Consider the following 23,496-nt stretch of genomic DNA (forward strand, 5'->3'; position numbering starts at 1 on the left):
TGGTAAAAAACAGGGTTCCCTTGGGATCTGCAGAATGGAGTAGCTTGCGCCAAGTCTGTCCGAGGAAGTCTGTTTGAGCCAACAGCCTTAAACAGATCCCAGTATTTAGGAAAAAAAAGCTTTAGTTAGAGTTGAATCAACCACTATAGCCTCAAGCTCGCTCCTCCGGCCAGCAGCTACTCTGTAGATGCAACCCCGGGCCTATGGTAAGTATCTATCCCTGTACAGGGGTGTAATGGTAAAGGCCAGGGTTCCCTTGGGATCTGCAGAATGGAGTAGCTTGCGCCAAGTCTGTCCGAGAAAGCCTTTTTGAGCTGATGGATTTAAACAAATTTCAACATTTAGGAAAAAAGCATTAATCTATTTCAGTTAGAGTTAATTCAATTACTCTAGCATAAAGATCCTAATTCACTTTGTCTAAAGGAAGTTAGTTGGCAAATTTTAATTGTGTGAGCAATGAGGTTATGAAACTCTCTACCACATGAAATTGAAATACTTAATTTTCTAAAAAAAATTCAAGGAGGGCATGTGTGTGCCTTTCTTGAATAATATAAAATTGCAGGTTATCCGTACTAGATTTTGTTATGGGACGTTGATCCAGGGAACTAGTCTGATTGCCATATGTGGAGTCGGGAAGGAATTTTTCCCCTAATATGGGGCAATTAGCATCTGCCTCATGGGGTTTTTGCCTTCCTCTGGATCAACACATTAGCTTTTAGGTTGAACTTGATGGACTTGTGTCTTTCAACCTTAAAACTATGAAACGGTCCCTGTATAGAGGTTCAAGGGTGAAGCCCAGGGTTCATTTGGAAACATCAGAAATGGTGTGTTTTGCGCCCAGTCTGTCCAAGGAAGCCTGTTTGAGCCAACGGCCTCAGAAATATCTTAACATTTAAGAAAGTAGCAATAGTTAGGGTTGGCTGAACCATTCTAGCCTTAAGTTTGCCCCTCCAGTCAGCATCTACTATGTAGATGCAATCAAGGCCCTGTAATAAGTCTTTATCACTGTACAGGGCTGTAAGAGTGAAGGCCAGAGTTCCTTTGGAACCTGTAGGATAGACTGGCTTTTGCCAAGTCTTTCCAAAGAAGCTTTTTTTAGCCATAGGCCACAGACAGGTCCTAACAAGAAAGTGGCATTAGATAGGTTTTCCTTTAGTTAGGATTGATTCAACTACTCAAGCCTCAAGCGCACTCCTCCGGCCAGCAGCTACTCTGTAGATGCAACCCTGGGCCTATGGTAAGTATCTATCCCTGTACAGGTGTGTAATGGTAAAAACCAGGGTTCCCTTGGGATCTGCAGAATGGAGTAGCTTGCGCCAAGTCTGTCCGAGGAAGTCTGTTTGAGCCAACAGCCTTAAACAGATCCCAGTATTTAGGAAAAAAAAGCTTTAGTTAGAGTTGAATCAACCACTATAGCCTCAAGCTCGCTCCTCCGGCCAGCAGCTACTCTGTAGATGCAACCCTGGGCCTATGGTAAGTATCTATCCCTGTACAGGAGTGTAATGGTAAAGGCCAGGGTTCCCTTGGGATCTGCAGAATGGAGTAGCTTGCGCCAAGTCTGTCCGAGGAAGTCTTTTTGAGCCAATGGCCTTAGACAGAACCCATCATTTAGTAATAAAAAAGCTTTAGTTAGAGTTATAGCCTCAAACTCGCTCCTCTGGCCAGCAGCTACTCTGTAGATGCAACCCTGAGCATGTGGTAAGTCTCCATTCCTGTAAAGGGGTGTATTGGTAAAGATCAGGGTTCCTTTTGACCTGCTTATGCCAAGTCTGTCAAAGGAAGCCTTTTTGAGCTGATGGCTCTAAACAGATCCTAATGTTTAGGAAAAAAGCTTATGTGTATTTCAGTTAGATTAAAAGTAAAGCCAACAAAAGAGAATTTAACTTTCCCCAAAAAATCAATTATTAATATAGCATTTACCTGCCCAGATCTCAGAACTAATGCACTATTAGGATGTAGCAATCCCATATAATTTTGTGTGCAGTTTTAATACTATGTAATCACCCCCCTCCATTAATTGGTAATATGTGAGTGGTTGTCGCATCAGTATTTTGCACCTGTATTGCTGTCATCGTTATTATATGGTATGATTAGTACTGAGACCTAGGCAGGTAAACACTGTTGCCCTTTTTTCCTGTGTTAATTCTTGAATTTTGGTGGGAATTTAAATTTGTCTTTGCTTTTAATGTTAGTGTAGGGACTCGCAAGTATGAGGACCCTTGACGCGGGTTGCGAGCTTGTGTATTTTGGCCAAAATATTTACTAATACCTCATATATATCATATATATTTTTTGCACGTTATTTTTATTCAGGGTGCAGCCAGACCCATCAATGTTGGCCTTGTAAACTAGGGTGTCTGTCTTCATGGGGTGCACTTAAAAAGTGCTGGGCAGCCCGCCTAATCTAATAGTTTGGGCTTCACTAATAGGCTGTAAGCCAGACATTGTGCACTACCTATGTGTGACCAGTGCCCTATACAAGGCTTATTTGTGTGCAGTTTTAATACTAAGCAATCACCCCCTCCATGAATTGGTAGGTTGTGAGTGGTTGTCTCATCAATATTTTGCACCTGTGTTGCTGACTTCTTCATTATATGGGTTTGCTGCATCCTTGTAATTATTGTTGCTGTATTTGCGGTGTTAATTCTTGAATTTTGGTGGGAACTTTAATTCCTTGTTTTTGTGACTTTGCTTTTAATGTTAGTGTAGGGACTCGCAAGTATGAGGACCCTTGAGCAGGTTGCGAGCTTGTATATTTTGGCCAAAATATCGACCAATACCTCATATATATCATATATATTTTTTACACGCTATTTTTATTCAGGGTGCAGCCAAGCCCATCTACAGGTGCATCTCACAAAATTAGAATATCACCATAAAAGTTAATTTATTTCAGTTCTTCAATACAAAACGTGAAACTCATATATTATATAGAGCCATTACACACAGAGTGATCTATTTCACGTGTTTATTTCTGTTAATGTTGATGATTATGGCTTACAGCCAACGAAAACTCAAAAGTCATTATTTCAATTAATTAGAATACCTTATAACAACAGCTTGAAAAATGTTTTCAAAATCCAAAATGTTATCCTACTGAAATGTATGTTCAATAAATGCCCTCAATACTTGGTCGGGGCTCCTTTTACATCAATTACTGCATCAATGCGGCAATATGGCATGGAGGGATCAGCCTGTGGCACTGCTGAGGGGTTATGGAAGCCCAGGTGGCTTTGATAGAAGCCTTCAGCTCGTCTGCATTGTTGGGTCTGGTGTCTCTCATTTTCCTCTTGACAATACCCCATAGATTCTTTATGGGGTTAAGGTCAGGTGAGTTTGCTGCCAATCAAGCACAGTGATACTGTTGTTTTAAACCAGGTATTAGTACTTTTGTCAGTGTGGACAGGGGCCAAGTCCTGCTGGAGAATGAAATTTCCATCTCCAAAAAGCTTGGCGTAGCTAAGGTTTTGGTTCAGGGGGCCGAAACTTCTGAGTGGGCCTCTAACCAGGTAACCCTGATTCCAACTATAGCGGCGCACCCAGATAGTTGATGTAGGAAAACCTCAGCAGATGACCGCGCTGTTACTAAAAATAATCTCTATACAAAGACCAGCACTGATATTACCGCCATATGGTGACATATATTGATAGATGCCAGTCCTGCAGAACATATAAGAGATCACAGCTCAGTTTTATATAGTACCTTACAGCTGACGTTCTTTCTGATTAAATTGTTCACTTTTCCCGTCTTTTCCATCTGGCCCAGACCGACACGACAACTTCTCCAGCCAGGACTCAGAGTCTCAGGTATGCAGAGATCACAACAAAGACACATTTGACTCCTTACATTTCAGGCACTGACCACATCTATCCCCAACCTGCACAAACTTCTCATCCTGCTGATACCCCAATACTGAGCCTCTGCTGCAAAATGTGTCCCTATTACTGCACCTACTGTGTGCCCTCTAGATGGTAAAACAAACCTCTAAAATAAAGTAATGCCGTGTGCAAGTGTCCTAGAAAACAGTGCCCACATTGTGCCCCCTAGAAAGTAATAGTGCCCCTTCCACAGTCACGATAACCTGAGTTCCCCTATAACAATAAGTGCCCACCTAAGATTTAATAATGTCCTGAGTCTCCCCCCATGTAGAGCTCCGCTCTAACCAGTATGATGTTCTCCTATTCACGATATAATTCCCCCTCACTGTATAGTACCCCCACAAAGTATACTGACCCCTTAGTAGCCCCCAAGCTGATGGCTCCAACACTGTATGATGGCCTCCACACTATACAAAGACCCCACATTATCTCCCACACTGTATGATGGCCCCCACGCTGTTCAAAGAACCCACATTATCTCCCACACTGTATAAATAGCCTACATATAGTATAATGCACCAGATAGTCCTCAATATAGTATAATGCACTCCCCATAGTCCTTCGTATAGTATAATGCGCCCCTATAGGCAGAGTCTGTAGTAAAATGCTCCCCCCATTTACAGAGTCTGTAGTATAAAGCTCCCCCCCATAGGCAGAGTCTGTAGTATAATGCTCCCCCCCTCCTCATAGGCAGAGTCTGTGGTATAATGCCCCCCCATAGGCAGAGTCTGCAGTATAATGCCCCCCCCATAAGCAGAGTCTGTAGTATAATGCTCCCCCCTCCTCATAGGCAGAGTCTGTAGTATAATGCCCCCCCCTCCTCATAGGCAGAATCTGTAGTATAATGCCCCCCCCCCATCTCATAGGCAGAGTCTGTAGTGTAATGTGCCCCCACTCCTCATAGGCAGAGTCTGTGGTATAATGCCCCCCCCATCTCATAGGCAGCGTCTGTAGTATAATGCCCCACTTATAGGCAGAGTCTGTAGTAAAATGCACCCCCCATAGGCAGAGTCTGTAGTATAATGCTCCCCCTCTTATAGGCAGAGTCTGTAGTACAATGTCCCCCCCATAGGCAGAGTCTGTAGTATAATGCTCCCCCCCTCCTCATAGGCAGAGTCTGTAGTATAATGCCCCCCCATAGGCAGAGTCTGCAGTATAATGCCCCCCCATAGGCAGAGTCTGTAGTATAATGCTCCCCCCTCCTCATAGTCAGAGTCTGTAGTATAATCCCCCCCCCCTCCTCATAGGCAGAATCTGTAGTATAATGCCCCCCCATCTCATAGGCAGAGTCTGTAGTATAATGTCCCCCCCCCTCCTTATAGGCAGAGTCTGTGATATAATGCCCCCCCCCATCTCATAGGCAGCGTCTGTAGTATAATGCCCCACCTATAGGCAGAGTCTGTAGTAAAATGCACCCCCCATAGGCAGAGTCTGTAGTATAATGCTCCCCCTCTTATAGGCAGAGTCTGTAGTACAATGTCCCCCCATAGGCAGAGTCTGTAGTCTACTGCTCTCCCCTGCTCATAAACAGAGTCTGTAGTATAATGCCCCCCATAGGCAGAGTCTGTAGTAGAATGCCCCCCCATAGACAGAGGCTTTAGTATAATGCTCCCCCCCTCCCCATAGACAGTCTGTAGTATAATGCCCCCCCTCCCCATAGGCAGAGTCTTTAGTATAATGCCCCCCCTCTCTGTGGGCAGAGGCTTTAGGATAATGCTCCCCCATAGGCAGAGTCTGTAGTATAATGCACCTCCCCCTTCCCATAGGCAGAGTCTGTAATATAATGCCGCCCCCCACCCGGCAAAAAATAAATAAACAGTACTCATCTCTCCTCCTGGTTCCCTCGCTGCTCAGAGCACCCAGCACGCACACATCTTCAGCACAGCGGGCTGGGCGCCAAGTGATGATGTCAGAGACGTCAGTCACAGAAGGGACTAATGGGAGAGAGATCCGCGCTCCCTCTCTCATCAGTAAACTTGCGGCGGTGGCGGGCAGTGGGGCCCGATGCTGGCACCAGGGGCATGCTAGATACAGTTACACTGGCGTAGCCCTGGATGGGCCCCCTAAGAGCGAGGGGCCCGGGGCCACCGCCCCCATTGCCCCCCTGGTAGCTTGATACTGTGGCAGAGGGAAGCATGAAGTGCTCTAAAATTTCCTGGTAGACGGCTGCGCTGACTTTTGTGTTGAAAAAACACAGTGGACCTACACCAGCAGATGACACGGCTCCCCAAACCATCACTGATTGTGGAAACTTCACACTAGACCTCAAGCAGCTTGGATTGTGGCCTCTCCACTCTTCTTCCAGACTCTGGGACCTTGATTTCAAATGAAAATTGGAACTCTGGACATCTGTCAAGTCAGCAGTCTTCACCATGATTGTCATGATTGTGGAGCCTACTAAAACAGACTAAGGGACCTTTTTAAATGCTTAGGAAGTCTTTGCAGGTGTTTTTTGTTAATTATTGTAATTTACTGAGTTAATGACTTTTGTGTTTTCATTGGCTATAAGCCATAATCATCAACATTAACAGAAATAAACACTTGAAATAGATCACTGTGTTTGTAATGACTCTATATAATATATGAGGTTCACTTTTTGCATTGAAGAACTGAAATAAATTAACTTTTTGATGATATTCTAATTTTGTGAGATGCACCTATATGTTATGGCCTTGTAAATTAGAGTGTCTATCTTCATGGGGTGCACTTAAATAGTGCTGGGCAGCCCGTGTTCTTGCCTCAGCAGCGAATTTAGCTATCCAGGGAATCTAGTCACTTTATGTGTATATCAGTTCTGACATTATGTTGCTTGCATTTGAATCCTGTCTCTTTTTTATTGTTTGATAACGGCACTGTCTGCTAGTGATTTAATGTATTTGCTCTAGTTTCAATTTGCAATGCATTATGGGAAAGTTCCAAGAGCATTGTGAGACAGTTCTTGTTGCATTGTGGTCCTGTTCTTGTCACAGTTTGGGCAGCGACCATTATTTCCTCGTCTCTTCTGATGGAGAAGTTCCCTTATCACTCATCTTGTAAAGTGGCACAGAGCGGTAGTCGTGACTGAACGTCGGTCTGATTTCGCTCTGGCACTTTACAGACAATGGGTGTCCCAGTCCCAGTGTGCTCTAGGGTGTGGGGTGCAGCACACTCTCTTGTAGGCCGCAGGCCTCCACTGCCTTCAGGCTTCTGTCCTCAGAAGCCGCCGCACACAATTTAGGGGACACGAAGTTCTTTGTAACAGTCAAACATATACTTGACAGTTCAAGTTCATCAGGTGGGTACAGATGGGATAAGGCACAGCAATTCACATTATCCTCCTTCTTAGCATAACTCCTCTTCAGCCCTGTTGCTAGCTCATCCGGTATTTCTCGTCCACCTCTGCAGTGCACCCGGGACTGGCCTTCAACTTCCATCTATGCAGGTCCCTGTCCATCTTCCTTTGTACTTCAGAGCACACAAAGTGTCCGGCAGCTCCTATGCCAGACCTTAGGCTCTGGACCTGACTGGAGCGACTGCTCTGGATCCCAGTAATGCCTCCCACTGCCTGGAACATTGAGTACTATATACAGTGGGTACGGAAAGCATTCAGACCCCTTTACATCTTTCACTCTTTGTTTCATTGCAGCCATTTGGTAAATTCTAAAAAGTTCATTTTTTTTCTCATTAAAGTACACTGTGCACCCCATCTTGACTGAAAAAAAAACAGAAATGTAGAAATTTTTTCAAATTTATTAAAAAAGGAAAACTGAAATATCACATGGTCATAAGTATTCAGACCCTTTGCTCATATTTAAGTCACATGCTGTCCATTTCCTTGTGATCCTCCTTGAGATGGTTCTACTCTTTCATTGGAGTCCAGCTGTGTTTAATTAAACTGATAGGACTTGATTTGGAAAGGCACACACCTATTCCCGTTCCGGTGTGCAGTAACACGGGGGGGATTGTTATTTCAGTTGGTTGTTTTACCTTCTTACCCGGAAGGTGTTCGTCCGCAGTCCTCCAGGCTGCATCGCGGACCCCGGGTTCGTTTGCTTTCCATTATTTAATAAAGTTGTTTGCAACCATTCCCCTAACAATCTGTGTGTGACCAGTGACCTATACAAGCCATTTTTTGTGTGCAGTTTTAATACTAAGCAATGACCCCCTCCAAGAATTGGTAGGTTATGAGTTGGTTGTCTCATCAGTATTTTGCACCTGTGCTGCCCCTGCCTTTATTATATGGTTTGCTTCATCCTGATTAGTGCATTCGTTTTGAGACCTGGGCAGGTGAATAAATACTGTTCCTCTTTTTTGCTGTGTTAATAATTTTTTTCAGTTTTAATTCAACTACTCTAGCATCAAGCTCCTAATTCACTTTGTCTAAAGGAAGTTAGATGGCAATGTTTTATTGTGTGAGGTATGGAACTCTCTACCACATGACCTTGTAATACTTAATTCTCTAAAAAAAAGTTCAAGGAGGTCCTGTGTGACTTTCTTGAATAATATTACAGGTTATTCATACTAGATTTTGTTATGGGACGTTGATCCAAGCAACTAGTCTGATTGCCATATGTGGAGTCGGGAAGGAATTTTTCCCCTAATTTTGGGCAAGCAGCATCTGCCTCATGGGGTTTTTTGACTTCCTCTGGATCAACACATTAGCTTTTCACAGGTCTCTATATATAGTGTGATGGCTCCCACAGCTCTTTATATACAGTACTAGATGGTGTCCCGATTCTAACGCATCGGGTATTCTAGAATCTGTATGCGGCCGACCAGGCGCAATCAACAGAGTGGTGTTTAAATGTGGCGCCAAAATCGCTGATTGGTCGCGGCCGCCGGCCACGACCAATCAGCAGAGCGGTGTTTAAATTTGGCGCCAGTATCGCTGATTGGTCGCGGCGCCAATATCGCTGATTCCGACCAATCAGCGAATCGTATTACTGAGGACCGGGCAGCGACGCTACCTGTGCGGGTACTTCCGCTGCGAGGAACCGGGAGATGGCCGGCTGCTCACAGCCGAAGTATCCCGACTGGCGGCGCCGCTCCCCGGTCCTCGCTTCACACTTGCCGTCGGGAGATCAGCGGCCCTAGCCATTGATCTCCCGACGGTAGCCGCATGGAGGTCAGCAGCGCCGCCGGTCGCGGTACTTCTGCTGCGAGCAGCCGGGAGATGAGCGGCTAGCGCCGGTCATCTCCCGGCTGCATCGCCGCTGACCTCCGTGCGGCAGATGAGCTGCTAACGGCCGCCATCTTTTTCTGAAATCCCGCGTCGCTGATTGGCCGCGGCTGGACCAATCAGCGACGCAGGATTTCCTGGACAGAAGGACAGACAGACAGACGGGATTAGACGATTATATACAGTACAGACCAAAAGTTTGGACACACCTTCTCATTTCAAGATTTTTCTGTATTTTCATGACTATGAAAATTGTACATTCACACTGAAGGCATCAAAACTATGAATTAACACATGTGGAATTATATACTTAACAAAAAAGTGTGAAACAACTGAAAATATGTCTTATATTCTAGGTTCTTCAAAGTAGCCACCTTTTGCTTTGATGACTGCTTTGCACACTCTTGGCATTCTCTTGATGAGCTTCAAGAGGTAGTCAATGGAAATGGTCTTCCAACAATCTTGAAGGAGTTCCCAGAGATGCTTAGTACTTGTTGGCCCTTTTGCCTTCACTCTGCGGTCCAGCTCACCCCAAATCATCTCGATTGGGTTCAGGTCTGGTGACTGTGGAGGCCAGGTCATCTGGCGTAGCACCCCATCATTCTCCTTCTTGGTCAAATAGCCCTTACACAGCCTGGAGGTGTGTTTGGGGTCATTGTCCTGTTGAAAAATAAATGATGGTCCAACTAAACGCAAACCGGATGGAATAGCATGCCGCTGCAAGATGCTGTTGTAGCCATGCTGGTTCAGTATGCCTTCAATTTTGAATAAATCCCCAACAGTGTCACCAGCAAAGCACCCCCACACCATCACACCTCCTCCTCCATGCTTCTCGGTGGGAACCAGACATGTAGAGTCCATCCGTTCACCTTTTCTGCATCGCACAAAGACACGGTGGTTGGAACCAAAGATCTCAAATTTAGACTCATCAGACCAAAGCACAGATTTCCACTGGTCTAATGTCCATTCCTTGTGTTCTTTAGCCCAAATAAGTCTCTTCTGCTTGTTGCCTGTCCTTAGCAGTGGTTTCCTAGCAGCTATTTTACCATGAAGGCCTGCTGCACAAAGTCTCCTCTTAACAGTTGTTGAAGAGATGTGTCTGCTGCTAGAACTCTGTGTGGCATTGACCTGGTCTCTAATCTGAGCTGCTGTTAACCTGCGATTTCTGAGGCTGGTGACTCGGATAAACTTATCCTCAGAAGCAGAGGTGACTCTTGGTCTTCCTTTCCTGGGGCAGTCCTCATGTGAGCCAGTTTCTTGCAGCGCTTGATGGTTTTTGCATCTGCACTTGGGGACACTTTCAAAGTTTTACCAATTTTTTGCATTGACTGACCTTCATTTCTTAAAGTAATGATGGCCACTCATTTTTCTTTACTTAGCTGCTTTTTTCTTGCCATAATACAAATTCTAACAGTCTATTTAGTAGGACTATCAGCTGTGTATCCACCAGACTTCTGCACAACACAGCTGATGATCCGAACCCCATTTATAAGGCAAGAACTCCCACTTATTAAACCTGACAGGGCACACCTGTGAAGTGAAAACCATTTCCGGTGACTACCTCTTGAAGCTCATCAAGAGAATGCCAAGAGTGTGCAAAGCAGTCATCAAAGCAAAAGGTGGCTACTTTGAAGAACCTAGAATATAAGACATATTTTCAGTTGTTTCACACTTTTTTTGTTAAGTATATAATTTCACATGTGTTAATTCATAGTTTTGATGCCTTCAGTGTGAATGTACAATTTTCATAGTCATGAAAATACAGAAAAATCTTTAAATGAGAAGGTGTGTCCAAACTTTTGGTCTGTACTGTATATTAGATGATGACCCCACAGACCCTTTACACAGCATTATGTTTCCACAGCTCCTTGTATACAGTATGATTCCCTCATTGTTCCCTAAATACAGTATGATGTGCTCACAGCTCCATATACACCGTATGATGTCCCCACACATACAGATACACAATATGATACCTATACACAATATGATGCCCCTACATCTCCCTATACACAATATGATGCCCCTACATCTCCCTCCATCTGACCAAGTCTCTCCAGCTTCAGAAAGATTATGGACGCATCACATTTTTTTTTACGGACAGGAAAAAAAGTGACCTATTTTTATGGACTGTCCAAGAATTTCTGGACAGTTGGCTACCCTGCTATTAGTTCCACTGGGGTGGCAGCCTAGGTGGATGCTGGAAGCACAACCGTCTCTCCCTAAGATTCGGAGAGGGAAGGCCACCGATTCCTGACCCTTGCTGTGGCCTTTTCGTTGAGAGGGATGGTTTATTGAGGGCCCATATATACACACAGTCATGGCCGGAAGTGTTTAGCAACCTTGAGATTGTTCCAGAAAGTGAAGTATTTCTCCCAGAAAATTATTGCAATTACATATGTTTTGTTATACATTTGTTATAATATTTATTTCCTTTGTGTGTATTGAAACAGCACAAAAAAATGGGAAAAAAAAGCAAATTGGACATAATTTCACACAAAACTCCCAAAATGGGCCGGACAAAATTGTTGGCACTTTTCCAAAATTGTGGAAAAACAACTTTGCTTCAAGCATGTGATGTTCGTTAAAACTCACCTGTGGCAAGTAACAGTCGTGGGTAATATGAAAGTCATACCTGAGACCAGATAAAAAGTGGAGAAGATAGATAGATATGAGATTGATAGATAGATAGATATGAGATAGATAGATGGATATGTGGCACCCCAGGGGTCTGGTTACCACTGTAATAGAAATATTATGTCTGAGAGCAAGTGGTAGGTTTCCTGGTTCGGAGCCCTTAAACATGCAACACCTCCTGTCCCAGACCAGATAGGGGAGGAACCTGCCCTATATAAACTGGATCTGGGGCGGGGTTAGTGAAGTCAGAGCCTGGAGTTAGTTCCAGACACAGGGAAAGTAACAGCGAGGAGCTCTGTAGGAGCAGGAGCTGAAGACCAGGTACTTGAGCTAAGCGGAGTTCGTCCTGGCAGAAGACTCTGAGAACCGGACACAGGAGTCCGAGGTTGCGGGGACTTATATATACCCAGCAGCAGAAACCCGCCGGCAGGGGATTTCAAGTCCTCTGGCCATAGAAGCCCGGAGGCTCAGTCACGAGCAAGGGACCAGCACTGCAATCGAGGAGCGGGGGCTATCAGAAGGCCCCAAGTCACCAGCCATACAGGTGAGCACCACACGGAACACTCAGGGACGTGGGCTACTTCCACTCGCTTACAGCAAGGTAGCCAGGAAGAGTGCAGATAGTCGGGGAGGCCTACAACTCCACCTGGCCAGGGGAACTCCAGTTTGCTCACAGACTGACCAGGCCTCTTATGCTAGCCAGTACTCCCGGGAGGGTCTGCCTTATCACCATCAGTAAAGACCCTGAACTGCACTGCAAAGCCTCTGAGTCGTTCCTGCTGCGCTCGTGTACCATCACTCCTATCATCCACACTCACTAGCCTGAGGCTATACTCCTCCCGTGGGGAGTTATACTACACTCTGCTGCCCTCACAACATCAGCCTCAGAGGTCTGCTCAGCAGCGGCGGTTCTTATTGACCGCAATCCACGGGTGGCGTAGTCGGACATTGCATTATACTGATACAGAGACTGCCACAATATTGGTCTGGCCACCCTGAGCCACGGGACCAGGTCGCCACAACTACTCCCAGCATTGCCCTGAAGTCCGGTCCCGGGTGCCCCATGGCCCAGGGGGCGCGTCATATAGATAATAGATAGATGATAGATAGTCCTATGATATGAGATAGAGGTCGTTATAGACAGGTTTATACACTCTCTCCCGAAGTCGGTAAAATCCTGGGTTGCCCAGGGAGATCCCTATAATGCTGATGACTTCGTGGGGTTGGTGGAAAGATACCAGGCGGTTGAGAGTCCGTTGGGAAAACAAGGGGTCGTAGCCTCTCAATACTGGGGTTCCCAAAAGGTGGCGGACACCCAAAAGAAGGGAGCTAGCGCCACACCTGGGGGGCATCCTAGAGTTCAGGAGGGGTCTGAGTTGCTGCCCAAGGTCCCACCCCATAATATAGTGTGTTGGAGATGTCATACCCCTGGCCATATTGCCTCCCGGTGTCCCATAACCTCTGAACCAATGGACTGTAACATGGGCCGGCGTTGCTCTTATTTTGCCTACCCCGCCTGCAGCGCGGTTCGTCAACATGGCGAGGGCCCTCAGGCATGCTCAGTGTCAGTTAACGGGGCACAAGTCTCTGGACTATTGGTCTCAGGAAGTTTGGTGACCCTGATAAGGGCCACACTCCCTCATCGGCTGGTTTCTGGGAAGGTGGTGGGTGTCCGGTGTATCAATGGGGACGCTAAGAACTATCCTGTGGCCCAGGTGGATGTAAACACAGACTGTGGCACCACATCTCATGAAGTGGCGGTCGTTAAGGACCTATTGCATCCCATAATAATTGGACGTTACTTTGCATTATTCTGGGAAATGTGGGGGAAAGCGGGGACACCTGGTTGTTTGGACGACAGCCAGATCGCCCCTAAGGAAACTTACCCGCAGAACATAGTAGATGAGTTTCCCATGTGTGTGCTGGTGGGCAATGAGGCTGAAGTAGCATCCCCTGAGTCCAATATCCCTGAGCTTTAGGTGTCCGAGGGAAACTTTGGAACTGCCCCACTCAGGGATTTAACTCTGAAAGGGGCCTTTGAAAATGTTACTGTGTTAAATGGGGTGCCTCAGGAAAAGGGGGCTGACACTCGGTTCCCTCATTTTGCTGTGAATGGGGATTTGCTGTACAGAATAACCAAGCCAAGGGGTGAGGTAATAGAACAGTTGCTGGTGCCAGGGCCCTATAGACGCAGGGTGTTAGACATGGCTCATTCTCATGTGTTGGGTGGTCACCTGGGTGCAGACAAGATTCAAGAACGGATCCTCCAAAGATTCTACTGGCCAGGTTGCTATAGAGAAATATAGAGTTATTGTCGTTCCTGCCCCACATGCCAGATAACCTCCCCAGTGGCCCACTTCCGCAGTCCCCTAGTGCCACTACCAGTCATCGAGGTTCCATTCGAACGCATAGCAATGGATCTAGTGGGGCCTCTGGTCAAGTCCGCCCAAGTGCATCAGTATATCCTGGTGGTATTAGATTATGCTACATGGTATCTGGAGGCCGTACCACTACGAAACTCCTCCACCAGGTGTATAGCCCGGGAGTTAGACCACATGTTTTCAAGAACTGGGTTGCCTAACGAGATCCTAACAGACCAAGGAACTCCATTTATGTCGAAGGTCATGAGGGAATTGTGCAAGACACTGCAGATTGCACAACTGAGAACCTCCGTGTACTCTCCCCAGACGGACGGACTGGTAGAGAGGTTTAACAAAACCTTGAAAGCAATGTTGAGGAAAGCAGTGGAAAAGGATGGCCGAGACTGGGACTATATGTTGTTCGCCATGAGGGAAGTTCCCAAAGCTTCCACAGGTTTCTCCCCGTTTGAACCACTCTATGGACGACACCCTCAGGACTCCTGGAGGTGGAGAAAGAGTCCTGGGAAGCTGAGACCACTCCCTATAGGAGAGTGGTGGAGCACGTTGCCCAGATGCAAGAGAGGATTGCCCATGTGATGCCCATTGTGAGGGAGCACCTCCTTAAGGCACAAGAGGCACAGTCCAGGGTGTATAATAGGTCGGCCAGGGTGAGATCGTTCAACCCAGGAGATCGAGTGCTTGTGCTAGTCCCACAGTGGAGACAAGTTCATGGCCAAGTGGCAGGGCCCCTATGAGGTGGTAGAGAAAGTGGGGGAAGTCAACTTTAAGATCCACCAACCAGGGAAGAGGAAGCCCTACCAAATTTACCATGTTAACTTGATTAAGCCATGGCAAGATAGAGAGCCTGCGGAAGCTCCCTGTTTAATGGCTGAGGCTGAGGCCGATGTGAAAGAGGTCAAGGTGGCAGAGTCACTGTCACATGCCCAAAAGCAACAGTGCAAAGAGTTGTTACAGCGAAATAAAGACATGTTTTCGGAGTTGCCAGGACTCACTCAGGTCATAGAGCATGAGGTTCTCACAGAGCCTCATGTTCGCGTCAATCTAAAACCATACCGGATCCCCGAAGCCCGCAGAGAGGTGATCTCTAAAGAAGTAAGGCGGATGCTAAACCTGGGAGTCATTGAAGAGTCCAAAAGTGGATGGTCCAGTCCTATAGTCTTAGTGCCGAAACCAGATGGGGAATGGCGGTTTTGCAACGACTATAGGAAGCTGAACGAGGTCTCAAAGTTCGACGCCTACCCAATGCCTAGGGTAGATGAGCTTATCGAAAGGCTAGGACCCGCTCGGTACATCACCACTCTGGACCTCACCAAAGGATATTGGCAAATTCCCCTGTCCAAAGAGGCTAAGGAGAAGACAGCCTTCTCGACGCCAATACGTCAGGATGCCGTTTGGGTTGAAGGGAGCTCCGGCCACCTTCCAGAGAGCCATGGACCGGATCTTAGCACCCCACAAACAGTATGCAGCGGCCTACCTAGATGCCATCGTCATATTTAGCCAGGACTGGGAAAGTCATCTGGACAAAGTTCAAGCCATACTTGATGCCCTAAGGAAGGCGGGCTTTACTATCAACCCGAAGAAATATGCCATGGGGATGGAGGAAGCCAAGTACCTAGGGTACGTGGTTGGTAGAGGGGAAATAAAACCACAAATAAATAAGGTCGAGGCGATCTTGAACTGGCCACAGCCCCTCTCGAAGAAGCAGGTCATGGCGTTTCTAGGCATTGTGGGCTACTATCGAAGATTTGTCCCTAACTTTGCCCTGATAGCAGCCCCACTGATGGATCTTCCGAAAGGGATGAAGTCAGCTATGGCCAAGTGGTCCCCGGAAGCAGAAGCGACCTGCCAGGAATTGAAACTGGTCCTCTGTAAACAACCAGTCTTGGTGGCACCCAGCTTCTCCAAGGAGTTTGTGGTCCAGATGGATGCATCGGATGTCGGGCTGGGAGCAGTCTTGTCCCAGGAGATTAACGGAGAAGAACACCCTGTAAAATACCTCAGTCTGAAGCTCTCCGCTTGTGAGAAGGACTACTCCATTGTAGAAAAAGAATGTTTGGCCATTAAGTGGGCGTTAAACACTCTGAGGTATTACCTATTAGGTAGAAGGTTCAGGTTAGTGTCAGACCATGCCCCATTGAGGTGGATGCGAGAAAAGAAGGGAAACAATGCCAGAGTGACTAGGTGGTTCCTGGCTCTACAAGATTTTAGTTTCCGGGTAGAGCATAGGCCTGGGAAACAACATGGGAATGCCGCTGCCTTGTCAAGGGTTTATTGTATGGTGACAGAAGGTGCCAAGCCCTACGGCTTTGGACAGAGGGGGGGTGTATGTAAGGTTGCTGCCGGACAGATCGTGGACGGGAGGTATGTGTCCTCGAAGTGCCATGCTTCGGTGATGTAGGATCCGGAGAAGCAGGCTCCAGCACACATAGTGCTGAGAGGAATTTAATGGGTCCGGATTACAGGGCCGGGTTTTATGAGCAGCTGAAAGAGCACCTGTGGCACCTAACAGGTGTTGGCAATAACTAAATCACACTTGCAGCCAGTTAACATGGATTAAAGTTGACTCAACTTCTGTCCTGTGTCCTTGTGTGTACCACATTGAGCATGGAGAAAAGAAAGAAGACCAAAGAACTGTTTGCGGACTTGTGAAACCAAATTGTGAGGAAGCATGAGCAATCTGAAGGCTACAAGTCCGTCTCCAAAGACCTGAATGTTCCTGTGTCTTCCGTGCGCAGTGTCATCAAGAAGTTTAAAGCCCATGGCACTGTGGCTAACCTCCCTACATGTGGACGGAAAAGAAAAATTGACGAGAGATTTCAACGCAAGATTGTGCGGATGGAGGATAAAGAACCTCGACTAACATCCAAACAAGTTCAAGCTGCCCTGCAGTCCGAGGCTACAACAGTGTCAACCCGTACTATCCGTCGGCGTCTGAATGAAAAGGGACTGTATGGTAGGATACCCAGGAAGACCCCACTTCTTACCCCGAGACATAAAAAAGCCAGGCTGGAGTTTGCCAAAACTTACCTGATAAAGCCTAAAACTGGAAGTGCATTGAGGTGAAGGTGAAGAGGTATTGGGAATCCTGCAGAAAATACCTGTGTGAATTGCGTGAAGAGGTATTGGGAATCCTGCAGAAAATACCTGTGTGAATTGCGTGAAGAGGTATTGGGAATCCTGCAGAAAATACCTGTGTGAATTGCGGTGAGTGCTGCATTGTGATCTGCTGAATGCTTTTCTACCTGTTTAGATTTATTGGGCTTTTTAAAATCTATTTTCTCACTACAGTTTTAGTTTCTTAGTTTACTACCTGTGTATTTAAGGGTTAACTACATTGCACTAAAATCCTGAGGTGTAGATTTACTCACAAGGGGTTAATTAAGGGGAAGGGGTCATAATTAAGGGTTTATAAGGGGCAGCTGGTTGGGCATAAAGTCCTTTGGAAGTGCGTTGAGGTGAAGGGTACATTGCTGGAAAAGAAAAAAAAAAAAAAAAAAAAAAACACTTTAAATCTCTTAGTTTGCGAGTGTGAACGAGCTGCGTGTGTCCGGAGCGTAAGTGCGAACGAAAGTAAGTGTGTGACTTGTTTTTCAGTGAAGAGGTATTGGGAATCCTGCAGAAAATACCTGTGTGAATTGTGGTGAGTGCTGCATTGTGATCTGCTGAGTGCTTTTCTACCTGTTTAGATTTATTGGGCTATTAAAAATATATTTTCTCACTACAGTTTTAGTTTCTTAGTTTACTACCTGTGTATTTAAGGGTTAACTACATTGCACTAAAATCCTGAGGTGTAGATTTACTCACAAGGGGTTAATTAAGGGGAAGGGGTCATAATTAAGGGTTTATAAGGGGCAGCTGGTTGGGCATCAAGTCCTTTGGAAGTGCATTGAGGTGAAGGGTACATTGCTGGAAAAGGAAAAAAAAAAACAACAAAAAAAAAACACTTTAAATCTCTTAGTTTGCGAGTGTGAACGAGCTGCGTGTGTCCGGAGCGTAAGTGCGAACGAAAGTAAGTGTGTGACTTGTTTTTCAGTGACTTTGGATTCAGGGAGTTTGGAAGGGAGGACTTAGGACTGAATTGCTGACTGTATTTCATTCTTTCTTTACTTTACTTTTTACTTAATTAATCCACCTGACCTACTTAGCTGATTCCCCCGTCCATACTTGATACTTAATTGATCCCCCGTCCATACTTAACTGATCCCCCGCCGATATCTAATTGATACACTTGCACATCCCTAATTGATCCCCGTCCATACACCTATATATAAATAATTGTGTTTTGTACTTGTATATATATACTGACTGTATCCCCATATTTAGAATGACGTCCATGTTGGACGGAGCCGTGCAGTGTACATCTTGCGCAATGTATGCATTCCGTGAGCACCCGCTCGAGGATCCATACTGCTGCGAGAGATGTGAGCATATCGTGCACTTGGAAGCCCAAATTCTGGATCTAAGTGCTCAGATAGCGGTACTGAGGAGCATCGACAACATAGAACGGAGTTTGCTGCTCACCGAGCAGACACTCAATGGGTCAATACTGGGGGTGGAGCATAGAGGGGAAGTGCAGGCTGAACAGGCAGGGAGCTGGATAACAGTAAGGAGGGATAGAGGGAAGAAGTATAGGAAGGCTGGTTCAGAACCGGCATTATTGGAGCACGACAGATCCTCTGACCGCCGGGGGAGTGTATGCTCCAGTAATGAGGGGGAGGGGGGAAGTGTAGGGCAGGCAAGACAGGTTCTGGTAGTGGGTGACTCTATTATTAGGGGGACAGACAGGGCAATCTGTCACAAAGACCGGGATCGCCGAACGGTGTGCTGCCTCCCTGGCACTCGAGTCCGGCACATCGCGGATCGGGTTGACAGGTTACTGGGTGGGGCTGGCGAAGACCCAGCGGTCATGGTCCACATCGGCACCAATGACAAAGTGAGTGGTAGATGGAGGGTCCTTAAAAATTATTTCAGGGACCTAGGTAGGAAGCTTAGGGCAAGGACCTCCAAGGTAGTTTTCTCAGAAATACTACCAATCCCTCGAGCCACACAGGAGCGCCAACAGGAGGTTAGGGAGGTGAATAAGTGGCTAAAGAGTTGGTGCAAGGCAGAAGGGTTTGGGTTCATGGAGAACTGGGCCGACTTCGCGGTCGGCTACAGGCTCTACCGTAGGGACGGGCTGCACCTCAATGGGGAGGGTGCAGCGGTGCTGGGGAAGAAGATGGCTAATAGGTTGGAGGAGTTTTTAAACTAGAGACGGGGGGGGGGGAAACCAAGGAAATAGGTGGGATGTGAGGCAAGCAAGGGGGAAGGGGAGAAGTGAATATAATGAGGGTGGAGAGGGGGGTGGGGATAGTACAGTTAGATCGTTAGAGAAGAATAGGATGCTAAATAACCACAAAGTTTTATCTTGCATGCTGACCAACGCAAGAAGCCTGACCAATAAGGCGGATGAGCTGCGGGCGCTTATATGGGAGGAGAGGTATGACATCGTAGGTATAACAGAGACTTGGCTAGACGATAGCTACGACTGGGCGGTAAATTTATTAGATTATAGTTTATTTAGAAGGGACCGGAAACAGGGGAAAGGCGGAGGAGTCTGCTTATATGTAAAGTCATGTCTAAAACCCAGACTAAGGGAAGATATAGGAGAGGGAGAAGAGGGGGTCGAGTCCATGTGGGTAGAGATAGAGGGAACTAAAAATAATAATAAAATATTACTGGGGGTCTGCTATAAGCCACCCAATATAACAGAGGAGAATGAGAAACTGCTATTAGGACAAATAGACAAAGTAGCAAAACATAATGAAGTGATTGTAATGGGGGATTTCAACTACCCGGATATTGACTGGGAAACAGAAACCTGTAGATCTCAGAAAGGAAAAAGGTTCTTGACAAATATTAAGGATAATTATCTCTCCCAACTAGTGCAGGAACCAACGAGAGGGAAGGCCGTGTTAGACTTAATATTGACTAATAGGCCTGATAGAATAACTGAGGTACAGATAGGGGGGCACCTAGGTAATAGCGACCATAATATTATCGACTTCAAAATGCCCTTCAGTAGGGTTATCAATAAGGGAACAACAAAAACATTAAACTTTAGGAGGGCGAAGTTTGATCAGCTGAAAGAAAGCCTTCAACTTATTGACTGGGACAAAGTTCTTAATCAAAGAAGTACGAATAGTAAATGGGAAACCTTCAAAAGAATTCTGAATACTCAGTGCGAGAGGTATATACCGTATGGGAATAAAAGGGCCAGAAATAAGAGGAAACCAATATGGTTGAACAAGAACGTAAAAGGGGCGTTAAATAGCAAAAAAGAGGCATTCAAGAGATTAAAACAGGAAAACAGTAAGGAGGCACTAATGTGTTACAAGGAAAAAACGAGAACCTGCAAAAAACAAATAAAAATAGCGAAGGAGGAAACAGAGAGACGTATTGCTAGGGAAAGTAGATCAAATCCCAAACTGTTCTTTACGTATATAAATAGTAAAAGGATTAAATCGGATAATATTGGACCGATAAAAAGTGAGGAAGGCAAAATCATAGAGAAAGATGAGGATAAAGCTAATCTATTAAATAATTTTTTTTCGACAACTTTCACAAAGGAAATCGAACTAACAGGAGAAATGAGAAGCGACAAACTTAATCCTCCACTAAGTATGACAAATCTAACCCAAGCTGGGGTACAGAAACGCCTCAGTAACATTAAAATAAACAAATCACCAGGACCTGATGGCATACACCCACGGGTACTAAGGGAACTAAGTAATGTGATAGACAGACTGTTATATCTTATATTTAAGGACTCTGTTGAGACTGGGTCTGTGCCACTTGATTGGCGACAGGCGAATGTAGTGCCAATATTCAAAAAGGGAGCGAAAAGTGACGCCGGAAACTATCGGCCGGTGAGTCTGACGTCCGTTGTGGGCAAAATTTTTGAAAGCTTCATTAAAGAGGCAATTACGGAGCATCTTGATGCTAATAATCTTTTAATCCCGAACCAACATGGATTCATGAGGAATCGCTCCTGCCAAACAAACCTGATTGACTTCTACGAGGAGGTTAGCTCTCGAGTAGATCAGGGGGAACCAGTGGATGTCGTGTATCTCGACTTCTCAAAAGCTTTCGATAGCGTGCCACATAATAGGTTGGTATACAAAATGAGAATGATGGGGCTGGGGGAAAATGTCTGCAAGTGGGTAGCTAACTGGCTAAGGGATAGAAGGCAGAGGGTGGTTATAAATGGAATATACTCAGATTGGGTAAGCGTCACTAGTGGGGTACCACAGGGGTCTGTACTAGGCCCAATGTTATTTAATATCTTTATTAACGACATAGTCAACGGGATAAATAGTAAAATATCAATATTTGCAGATGACACAAAGTTATGTAAAACAATTAATACAAAAGAGGACAGTGCAGACCTACAGAGGGATTTGGATAAGCTGGGTAGGTGGAGCATTAAATGGTAAATGAGGTTTAACGAGGAGAAATGTAAGGTCATACATATGGGAAGGAAAAATGGAAGTCACCAGTACTCACTGAATGTGAAATCATTGGGGAATTCAGAGATGGAGAAGGACTTGGGCATCTTGATTGATGGCAAACTAAATTGGAGTGCCCAAAGTCAGGCCGCTGCTGTAAGGGCAAACAGGGTAATGGGATGTATCAGAAGAGGTATAGCTGCAAAGGATGAGAACATTGTTCTTCCACTGTACAAAGCACTGGTCAGACCACACTTGGAATACTGTGCTCAGTTATGGGCCCCAATATATAGAAAGGATATAAATGAGCTTAAAAAGGTACAAAGGAGGGCAACAAAATTAATAAAGGGAATGGAGGGACTGCAATACCCAGAGAGGTTGGCAAAACTAGGACTATTCAGCCTGGAAAAGAGAAGGTTGAGGGGGGACATAATAAATGTGTACAAATATGTTAGGGGACAGTATAGAGACCTTGCCAGGGATTTGTTCAAAAGGAGGGATATTACGGTAACAAGAGGGCATTCACTAAGACTGGAAGAGAAAAGGTTTCAGCACCAGCATAGGAAGGGGTTCTTTACGGTAAGAGCAGTGAGAATATGGAATTCACTGAGTGAGGAGACGGTAATGTCAGATTCACTAAACCAGTTCAAGCGGGGACTGGATGCATTTCTAGATACCAGGCAGATTTCAGCATATACTTAAAAATAAAATAAAATAGTAAGTTGATACAGGGATTTATTCTGACTGCTGGTTTCAGAGTCAGGAGGGAATTTTTCCTCAGGTGAAGATTGGCCAAATCATTTGGGGTTTTTGCCCTCCTCTGGATCAACTTTAGCAATTACAGAACTAACAGGTCGAACTTGATGGACGCAAGTCTTTATTCGGCTTTACTAACTATGTTTACAAACTATGTTACTATGTTTTGGAAGAATGTTCTCTGGTCAGATGAGACAAAAGTCGAGCTTTTTGGGAAAAACCATCAACATAGAGTGTACAGGAAAAAAAAAGAGGCATTCAAAGAAAAGAACATGGTCCCTACAGTCAAACATGGCGGAGGTTCCCTGATGTTTTGGGGTTGCTTTGCTGCCTCTGGCACTGGACTGCTTGACCGTGTGCATGGCATTATGAAGTCTGAAGACTACCAACAAATTTTGCAGCATAATGTAGGGCCCAGTGTGAGAAAGCTGGGTCGCCCTTAGAGGTCATGGGTCTTCCAGCAGGACAATGACCCAAAACACACTTCCAAAAGCACTATAAAATGGTTTTAGAGAAAGCACTGGAGACTTCTAAGGTGGCCAGCAATGAGTCCAGACCTGAATCCCATAGAACACCTGTGGAGAGATCACAAAATGGCAGTTTGGAGAAGGCACCCTTCAAATATCAGGGACCTGGAGCAGTTTGCCAAAGAAGAATGGTCTACGATTCCAGCAGAGCATTGTAAGAAACTCATTGATGGTTACCGGAAGCGGTTGTTCGCAGTTATTTTGGCTAAAGGTTGTGCAACCAAGTATTAGGCTGAGGGTGCCAATACTTTTGTCTGGCCCATTTTTGGAGTTTTGTGTGAAATGATCAAGGTTTTGATTTTTGCTTCATTCTCTTTTGTATTTTTTCCTTGCAAGCAAATTAAATGAAGATAATAATACCAAAGAATTTGTGATTGCAATCATTTTCAGGAAGAAACTGAGTATTATCTGTCAGAATTGCAGGGGTGCCAATACTTTTGGCCACCACTGTAATAAGTGAGCTGTCATTTATTCATAAGACGTTCTATTCTTCAGAGCTGAGACTGTAAAATAAAAAGTGAACAATAAAATATCTGATGACTGTTCTGTCACTGTGAGTAAGAAACAGATAATAAAATTAAAGGAAAAAATAACTGAGGGGAGAACCCTGCAGGTTTATTGTCCTTCTATAGCTGTATGGTGGCAGGATGGTGACACTGCTGGAGTCCTGG

The sequence above is a fragment of the Phyllobates terribilis genome, unplaced genomic scaffold, assembly GCF_046119375.1.
Source record: "Phyllobates terribilis strain yellow unplaced genomic scaffold, ASM4611937v1 Scaffold_62__1_contigs__length_8034531, whole genome shotgun sequence".
In the NCBI taxonomy this organism is placed as follows: domain Eukaryota; kingdom Metazoa; phylum Chordata; class Amphibia; order Anura; family Dendrobatidae; genus Phyllobates; species Phyllobates terribilis.